Genomic DNA, 10,596 nt, shown 5'->3' on the forward strand with positions numbered 1-10,596 from the left:
CACGTTTATTCCTGCTTTGTTCACAATAGCAAAGAGTTGGAAACAACCCAAGTGCCCATCAACAAATGAATGGATAGAGAAGCTGTGGTATATTCACATAATGGAATATCATGCAGCACTGAAAAACAAATAACTCATGAAATATTATGCAAAAATGGGTGACCCTGGAGGACATTGTGCTGAGTGAAATATTTCAGTCACAAAAAGGCAAATACTGCATAATACCGCTGTTATAGAACAGGATTGACTTGGGGGTTGGGGGAAAACGAAGAAGGGATAAATACTGTATGCAGCATTGAAACAGACAAAGGAGAGAACTGTATTAAAACTGGCATGACAAGAGTTCAGAATAAGAGTTGCATCGTAATGTGGTCTGGGGCATGGACTGTATAACAATCAAAGAACATTTTTTTCCTAAAAAAAAAAAGCAAACTGGGGGATGGAGGGCAGGGAGGAAAATGTTCAACAATGAATGAATGGAAATCCAAGTTCTTTATAAACTTTCATTAAAATCTAAAAAAAAAAAAAAGAAAAGAAAAATTACTATACATATTCACTTTGAGCACCAAAGTGGGAGAAATCTGCTGGGAAGAATATTAACACCAGAAATAGACATTGGGCTTTTCCTCTTGCCTATGTATTGTGCTGAGGGGTTAATTGGAACTATCTCACAACCCCTAGGAAACTCTGGGAATGCAGGTGTTGGATGCTTGGCTGCTAGCCCAAAGGACAATGGTTCAAATTCACTAACTGCTCTGAAGAACAAAGTTATGGCATTATGTGTCTTTAAAGAATACAGCATTAGAAGCCCTTGGGGAAGCTCTGTAAGGTCTTACAGGGTCACGGAGTTGGAATAGACTTGATGGCAATGATTTGACACTATCTCCCATCCAAAAGAGGGAGAAGTTTTATTAACTCTATTTGACAGATGAGTAAACTAACTAAGCCACAGAGAAGTTAATGAGGAATTTGTCCAAGGTCATACAGCCAAGAAGTGATGAAATCAAGATGTGAATGAAGATGAGTCTGCTTCAGAACTTGTGCTATTACTTTCTACAATACACTGGTTCTTACAGTGTAAGTATTTGAATGCATATACCATAAAACAGAAGCCCTGAAAAGAAATGTAAAATCCTACAAAATCCCCCTAGCAAACAGAATCTGACAGGATATGAAGGGAGTCATAAATAATGCCCAAATTAGATTTGTTCCAGGAATGCAAGGCAGGTTCAACATCAGAAAAGCAAGCATTGTGACAAACAACATTTACAGAGAAAAGGGACAAAGCCACATGATCATTTCTATGTATGTACAAAAAACATTCAATAAAACCCAATATTCTTTTTAAAAAAACCCCAAAAAACAACAAACAAAACCCATTACTCTTTCTTGATGAAAACCCTAAAGAAGATTATAAGGGAAATTCCTTCTTATGATTTGAGTGTATGTATGAAAAGTCAGCATTATACTTAATAGAGACAGAGAAAATTTTCCTCTTGAAATCAAGAACAAGACAAGACAAGGGTGCCTGCTCTCACCACTTGTATTCATTTATATTAAAAATCTGTCCAGATAAATGTGATAAGAAAAATAAATTGAAAGTATTCAGACTAGAAAAGAAAGAAAATTCTATCCATGATCTTTATGTAGAAAAATCCCAAGAAATCCACCCAAAAATTTCTAGGGGTTGTTGTTGTTAAGTGCCGTCAAGTCGCTTGCGACTCATAGCCACCCTATGTACAACAGCCCTAAACTCTGCTTTGTCCTGTGCCAATCGCACTGTCTCTGACACTCCCATCCCGATTATCACAGTCACTGAATCAATCCACCTCATAGAGGGCCTTCCCCTCCTGCACTGTCCCTCCACCCTCTCAAGCATGATGTCCCTCTCTAAGGACCGGTCTCTCCTCACAACATGTCCAAAGTATGTTAGACGGAGCCTCAGAATCCTTGCCTCCAAGGAGCCACCTGGTTTAACCCTTTCTAGGGCAAATCTGTTTGTTTTCCTAACAGTCCATGGTATTCTCAAAACTCTTCTCCAGCAACACAGCTCAAAGGCATCAATTCTCCTTCTATTCTCCTTGGTCATTGTCCAACTCTCTGATGCATAACAAGTGATTGCGAAGACCATGGCCTGTATCAAATGCACCTTAGTCTCCAGGGAGACACCATTGTTCTTCAGTACTTTGGAGAGGTCCCTAACAGCAGACTTTCCCATGGCAATGTGCCTTTTAATTTCCTGGCTACTGGTGCCAAGACTGTTGACTGTGGAGCCAAGCAAACTAAAGCTGTGTACAATCTCAATCTCTTCACCATCCATCCTGATGCTGCCAATTGGTCCAGTGGTGAGAATCTTTGTCTTCTTGACATTGAGCCTCAATCCATATTGGAGGCTGCAGTCCTTGACCCTCTGCAGCAGGTGCTTCAGATCCTCTTCAGTTTCAGCAAGTAGGGTTGTGTCATCTGCATAATGCCGATTGTTGATAAATTGTCCCCCAATCTTGACCCCACGTTTCTCCTCATAGAGCCCAGCCTCCCGGATAATCTGTTCTGCATATAGGTTGAAAAGGTATGGAGATGGGGAGCTCTGGTGGCCTAGTGGTAAGAAGCTGCACTGCAATCCCAGAGATATGCAGTTCGAATCCACCAGATGCTCTGCCAGAGAAGGAGGGGCCATCTCCTCCTGAACCAGTCAGATCCAATTTGACGGTACACATACACATACACATAAAAAAAAAAAAAAAGAAAAAGGAAAGGTATGGAGATAGGATGCGTCCCTGGCATACGCCCTTCCCAATTTTGAACCATGCAGTGTTCCCTTGCCCTGTTCTGACGACCGCCTCCTGGTCCAAGTATAGGTTTCGCATTAGAATGATGAAGTGTTCTGGGAGGAATTTAGCATATAGGCCACAATTCAAATTCAGGAGTAACTCAGGATGCAGCTTTTCCATCAGAACAGCCTCTCCTCATCTGTGCCCAAATAAAGGCCTTTCTCAGGCCCTCAGCCTCACAGCCCTGGCTGTGGACATGGTTGGGCAAGTGTTACAAAGCTCTTTTTAGTTCTACTGTTTAACACACTCCCCAAAGCTCCTCATTCTGCAAAATGAAGGGTTTTGGCTCTAGTTCAGAGTGTCAGCAAGCCTCGCTCTGGTAAAAGTGCTTGAATGAGCCCTGCTGTCCATGAGCCTCCCACCCCCAAACCACTCCGCTTTCATGGTCCATGGGCCAGGAATCCCACGACTCTACTTTAAGCCTGGTAGGATGGCAAAACTGTCTAATCCTCATGTTCAGTGTTTCACATCGCATGATCTTGCCCTAGTTTGTGCTGTGTCCCTTGTTTACATTATTAGCAAGCTATCCGATTCCCTCTGTAGGCCACAAACATCTCATATTTGTGTAGTTCTATTAAATCATTTGGTGGGAGTTACAAAGACAATGACTTAGAAGAGCTACATCAAGTAATTCTTACAGAAAAAGAAAACAAAAGGCAAATGTATAGAGACCAAAGTTTGATAGTGGTTATAGGGAGCTGGGGGAAGGAAGGGTAAAATTAATAGTGACGTAAAAAGTCACTTCGGTTAAGGTAGGGAAACAAAGAGATGTATTTGCAACAATGACAAAAAGTATAGCTGGTAAGGCAGTTTATGTACAACCAAACACCTCATGGGATTAGTTATGGTTTTATGGGACAGTCAGTTATTTGGCCTAATAATGTTCTTAGTATTTCTTTCTTTCTTTTTTACCTCATAGTTTATTGTTTGACTCCTGGAGTCTTAAAATCTAGCATGTAAGCATCAAGGTACAATTGGTCTTTATTCACCTGGAGTAATAGAAAAAGTCAGGAGTTAGAGGAGTATATGGAGGATGGCACAGGATAGATAGGACAGGGTTCAGATCTGTTGTTCATCATTTTGCCATGAGTGATATTTGACTGGATGGCACCTAACAATCACACAACAAAAAAAGTGGAATATTGGCTAATTACATCCATGAACAACTGTCTCCTTTATCAGAAAACCAGAAGAGCTAGATGTAGCTTGGCTATCATTACTGATCATTTTGAGCAAAGATTCCCCAGAAGAATCCTTATCAAAAGGAAGGGGAATATCAAACAGATTTTCAAATCCTCAAAGACATTAGACATTTTGGAGCCATGGAAGCTGAATGAATACCTGAAATTCCTGATCTAAAATAATCTTTAAAGCTTAAGCAAAAATATATCCCCTGCAGTCTTCTTAAAACTGAACAACAGTTTAGTTTTGTTTAACAGACATTTTCTTTTTTATTTTACATTTATTTTAGTGTGTGTGTGTGTGTGTGTGTGTGTGTGTGTGTGTGTACTGTCAAATCAGATCTGACTGGTACAGGAGGAGATTGTTCCTCCTCCAGCAGAGCATCTGGTGGATTTGAACTGTGCACCTCTGAGTTGCAGTACACCTTCTTGCCACTAGGCCACCAGAGCTCACCAGCAGACATTTTCTTATTGTTAGGAGCTGTTGGCACTAACTCAGAGTAACTCTATGTATAAGAGATAAAAGCCTCACTCAATCTTCATCCTGCTCACAATCTCTGCTGTGCTTAAGCTCACTGTGGTAATCACTGTGCTGATGCACTTTGCTGAAGGTCTTCGTCTCTTTCACTGACCTTCTACCTTTCTAAGCATGATGTCCTTTTCCAAAGACTGATCAACAATGAAGTCTCACAGTCTTTGCATTGGAAGTTTGCTTTGAGCATTATACCCTTTCAAGAACTATCAAGAACTTGCCAAGCTCTGGTGGCATAGTGGTAAGGAGTTATGCTGCTAACCTCAAGGCATATGGTTTGAATGCACCACCAGTCCTGAGAGAGAACAGCCCGCTGGAGGGTCAGCTATGTGTCAGTTCTACTTGACAACACACAACAACAATGTTCTCCAAATATGTAATAAAATAACACATTTTTTAAAAAAGAACTATCAAGAAATAGGTGACAAAGAGACACCTTGGGGGGGGGGGGGAAAAATCTTACAATCTGCTTTCAAAAAACAAGGTTTTGAAAAGTCTCTGGAACACAGCTCAAGAGTGGGGAGGGCTCCATGGTAACTGGTTTGTTTTGTTTTTTCACTTCAGCCCACCACAAGGTGGAAAGGTGGGCCAGCATAGGAGGACCTTTCAAAGTGCCCAATTCTCTTCTTCCCCATTGAACATCATTTTGGTTTTCCCTCATACCTTTCAGAGCCAGAGGAGTTTAGGAATGATGAGCTACATTCTTGCAGGAAGTAGGTAAAGAGATTGATTGAAAATAGAGAAGGTCTACATGTCAATCCGTTAAGCAGAGAGGGTCCAATTAAGATCCTAAATTAAGAAGTGACCTACAGTGGGTCCTCATGGGGGCAATGACAGGGCTATGCCTATCCTGTAATCCTCCATCTCTGTCCTCACTTTCTTTCTCCCTAGTTATTTATAGGTGAAGACACAGGTGGGTGACAGCCACCAAAAAGCCACATGACAAGCATATGGTTTGAGATTGTTCTCTGCCTCTTGTCTGACCTGGAGCAGTAGCTGAGTGGAGTCTGTTCCCAGGGTTTCCAAGCTGAAAGTTATGCTGACCCTGATTCACATCACATGTCTTGCTATGCTATGCTGGGTGCCTCTGTTCAAGGAAAGAAGAGCTGCTCAAGTTGTAAGTCCAAGGAGGGAGACGGGAAACTGCACCCTAGAGCAATTACTTAATTCATCCATTCGCTCAATCAACCATCACCAGGTAGTTGTGATGTGCAGGGCACAGAGCTGGGTCCCAAGGACTTGAGAACGACTCAGCAGCCCATTTCTGCCCTTGAGGGGCAAATGACATCACTGAACACTGAAATAATTTGATGCAAAAGAAATGGAAGATTACAAAACAAAGACACCACAATGAATAGCTGGTGAGAAATGATATTGGGAAAGTAGCAACAACAGCCATGAAAGAAACTCTCTAGGCATTAGGTGAAGAAATCTGCAAAAACTGCAATGTAATAGAAAGTTTAAAAAAAGTATCAACATATATTATCTCAAACTTAAAAAAGTTGATCAGCTCTTCTCAGATTTAACATATTTAAAGCAATACCAATCAAGATTCTGATGGGATTTTTCTGGGGGATTGCTATTATTTGTATTATTTTACATAATTTTATTTTTTTATTTCTGTGAATCAATGCCTTTGAGTTTTGGTGTTGGAGAAGAGTGCTGAATATCCCATGGACTGCCAAAAAGATAAACATGTCTTGGGAAAGGTGCAGCCAGGGTGCTCCTTGGAGGCAAGGATATGAAACTTTGTCTCACATACTTTGGGCATGTTGTTGCCATCCTTGGAAAAGGACATTATGCTTGGAAAGGTGGAGGGTCAGTGAAGGAGGGGAAGATGCTTTATGAAATGGATTGACACAGTGACTATAATGGTGGACTCGAGTGTGTAAGAGATGGTAAGGATGGCAGGGTTCAGATCTATTGTTCATAGGTTTACTACGAGTTGTAGTCGACTCAATAACACTTAGTAATAACAAATTATTTACTTAAAATAATACATGATTGAGAATTGGCAAGAAGTGTTTAGAAAAAAAAACCAAGAAGATTATCAGGGTCTTGTGCCATCAGACACCAAAATATATTCTAAAGCTACAATGATCACAAATATGTTCTAAAACTACAATGATAAAAAAAACCAAAAAAAAACCCCCAGACGACAATGATCATGGAACTATCACGAGAAGAGATAGGTGGATTTTCTGGAGCAGAATGGACCTGGATATAGATCCAAATTTATTTTGTGATAAAGGGGCATGTCAACTCAGAGGCAAGAATGAGGCCTCAAGGTGATCCTCTAGGCTGAGAGTTCATCTGGGATGCAAAGAGGTGACACTTCTCTCCCATAATTGTATTTGGAGGATTTTGCCTGCATGGGGTTGATTAAAAGTAATTAACAAGAGCCCCAAAGTCCCCACTCATTATCTCATTTGGCCTTCATAGAGGTATCACAAAGTTATATACATTTTTTTTAAAGTTCCCTCCCAGAGAGCTTTGGTGGCCTAGTGGCAAGAAACTGTACTGCAATCCCAGAGGTAGGCAGTTCGAACCCACCAGTTGCTCTGCTGGAGAAGGGGCAATCTCCTCCTGTACCAGTCAGATCCCATTTGATGATACACACACACACACATAATAAAATCCAACTTTTTTTTAAAAAAGCTCACTCTCTTTTCATTATAATGTCATACAAACCCATCACTGTAAATTAGGAAAAGGATAACTCCCTAACATGAGCCAGTTACAAACATACAGTTAATCTCTCTAAAAGCAGGATCATAATGCATATGTAATTTGGTAACCTGCCAAGTTCACTTCACATCATATTGTGAGTGTTTGGATATCCTTTGAAAACATAATTTCTGATGGCTGTGTGTTATTCCCTGAGAGACAGACACCATGGCTTACTTAGCTGCTCCCCTAAAGATGATTATTTTCTAGACCGCTATCTATTACAATGTTCTTTGAACAACATTCTGGCTTTTTTTTTAAAAAAAATCTCATTTCTGACTACTTGCTTTAATTAGATTATTAGACTAGATTATATGCAAGTAGGAGTACCAGTTCAAAGGCAAGAACACGTTCAAAAACCTTGATATGTAATTGCAGACTGCAGTCTAGCCCAGAAAGGCGAATTGCATCCAAGGATGCAGAAAGTCAGTAGTGCAGGTTCCCAGCCTCCACGAGCATGAATGTTATTTTTAGGTGTTTTCTTTTTTCCGTTGCCAGTGTGCTAAGCTTTCTCTGTGCCAGATGTCTTGTGAAGAGTTATGAAATGGCATCTTCACACCCATTTTACAGATGAGAAAATGGATTCCCCCTGAGCCAGTGTCAACCCTGTATTTCTGTGACTCAGGTGCCCAGATCAGTTTGTCAACGCTTCCGCCTGGTCCCATTTCCTCTCTGATATCGGTCTTGCTTCAGGGCCCCCACCAGTATCTCGCACCAGAATGAGTTTTCCAATCCTGTATTTCTTGCTATCCCTCTGGGCTTCGCACTGCAGTTTTTCCTGGTGTTCCCATCAGGGATGGTTTGTTTATTTTAGTTAACAATATCACTTTTTTCCTCCCCAGCAGAAAGAAGCTAAGATTCTATGTATGGCTGACGTCTGTTTATCTTACAAACCTGACGTCTGTTTATCTTACAAACCCAGAGCACCTTCCTACAGAATCAGTCTCTTTTTAAATTTACAATCCCTAACAAGGAGCGCTGCTAATTGAAAGGTCATCATCAGTAGGAGTCCCCTTCCTAAGATAAAGATGAGCAGTCTCTTCCTGTAAGGATTTACAGCTGCAGAAACCTATCCGGAGGGTCTGACCGAGTCTGAATCGCCAGGAAGCAAGGTTAACACGTGTTTACTTATGTTTCTTTACTATAATCTATAGGGAACAATTTCCCATGAATTTATGTTGGAGTTGTTGTCCAGCGGGTTTTCAGAGGCAGTTAGTATAGGAGGGGATTGTCCATCGGCTCCCGCGGATCAGATGGTGGATTTGATTCCCTTGCCTTTGGGATTGCAGGACAGCTTCTTAGCATTAGGTAGCCAGAGCTCGTGAAACCCGTGTGATAGCAAGCACACGTAAGCCTATGCTTTACCTTGTTTATTGAGTAATCTTCCCCTGCTTCCTTCCTACCTTTCAGAAGCTATGTCTCCCTGACCCCTTGGCCTCCACTCTGTTGTAGTTGTTATGTGCCATCGAGTCGCCTGCGACTCTTATCGACCTTATGTCCACCCTAGGCACCTTTAAAAACCCAGCTCTTTGGCCGCTGGTCTAGACTGTCTTCGCCCCTTGGGGCTGCGGTAGGTAGCGCCGGGGCCAGAGCTTTAGGACAGCGCTTGTCACATGACTGCAGAGATTTGTTTGAGCACCTGACCGCCTTCCTTCCAAAAAAAAAAAAAAAAAAAACACCAAAAACAAAAACAAACAAACAAAAAAACCGGGCCTGGCTCTGATCTGAGCGTTCCTAGCGCCACCGTGTGCTCAACGCACCCAGGGCTTCTAAAGACACCGAAGGCTTTGAGCAATAGAAACGGGTCTAGGAGTTGTTATTTAGTGACTTAACGGGCTATTTGGCAAAGCAATTACGTATAGGGATGGAGGGGAGATTGTAGAGGCGGGATATCGAGTCATCCTTAAAGGACTGCTTGAGTTAGAACCGCTTTAGAATTTCTAAGTAAGATGTACGCAATTGTTTACAACTAAATTCAACCCTCCTCACCTCCTCTCCAGCCAAATCTATTAAGAATAGTTCAGATTGGGGCCCCACTTCGACCCCTTCTGGTGCACTCTTCCGCCAGCATGTGCGACCTTGGCGACCTCTTGCCAGGTCTTGGTCCCCGAATGAAAATAAGCCGATTGCACGTGCCCTCCCACTCCGGCCCCACGCGGGGCCCCAGGTTCGCGGGACAGGCCGTGGTGAGGTAGGTTGGAGACTGGTCCCTCTCCCATCCCTGCAGACCCCTCCAGGCGACAGACGGATCTTGGGCTCCAGCTGCCCCTTTTGGATGCAGAGAACACGAGCCAGAGGGTCGTCCCAGCCTGGGGCCTCCACGTCCTCTCGAGGGATGACAGCAGCCTCCCCGGCGTGGGGTGAGCGGGCGCTGCCTTCGCAGTGTGACCGCTGCGCGGGGAAGGTCCTCGCGGCGCGGCCGGCGGAGTGGGACCTCCTGCCCTCCAGAGGGCGCTGTCCGGCCGAGGCCGCTGGCTCGCCTTCCAAGCGGATAGGCCCTTGTGGAACGGTGGGTAGCCCGGGAGCCTGAGCGCCTGGCAGCCTGCCCTCCCGGCCTTAGCGTCGCAGGGCCCACAACCCTCCTTTCCCGAGGGGGCGACGCGATTGCTGAGTGGGTGCGGGGAGGAAGCGGTGCAATTCCAGCGGCGAGAGCCGCGCGGGAACTCGAGGTGCGGGGGTCTGGGGGAGGGGCTAGGGACAACTTGAAAGGAGGCCTTGGGCTTTGTGAGCTGATGGGGCTTCAGGATTTGATGGGTAATGTGTGTACCTGCTTTAGAAGGATTTAGCGGAATCAGGATCAGAACGAGTTGATGGGGAAGGAAGGTGAGATCAGTTAGAGCAGGAAGCGTTGGCTCATGGATGGATAAAAGTGAAAGCTTATTGGAGAGAGAGAGAGAGAGAGTGTGTGTGTGTGTGTGTGTGTGTGTGTGTGTGTGTGTGTGTGTGAGCGTGTGACTTTATCACCACAAAATAGGGTACCAGGAAGAGAATGAAGATATATAAAAGGTGTGGTAGGGAAGAGCAGCAGGCGGGGAGATGCGATTGGTGCAGAATGATGGGGGTAGGGAGGTGCTCCACCCGAAAGGATGGAGCCTTGGGAGTTGGGTGGTCAAGGTTGAGGAGGTAAAGGAGGCCTATAGACAAGATCTGAGCGGAAGGATGGTTAAACTAGGTAACTAATGGCAAGGATGGAGGCATATTGCGAGCACTGAGTGTGAATGCGGCATGCACTTGGCAGGATTGGGACTAGCAGGGAGGATCAGCAGGGAGTGTTTGAATGCTGTCGACTTGGGATGGGGGTAGAGCAGAACTGTGGCAGGACCCT

The sequence above is a fragment of the Elephantulus edwardii genome, unplaced genomic scaffold (genome assembly GCF_000299155.1).
Source record: "Elephantulus edwardii isolate Elephantulus edwardi_28Jun2011 unplaced genomic scaffold, EleEdw1.0 scaffold00116, whole genome shotgun sequence".
Classification (NCBI taxonomy): Eukaryota; Metazoa; Chordata; class Mammalia; order Macroscelidea; family Macroscelididae; genus Elephantulus; species Elephantulus edwardii.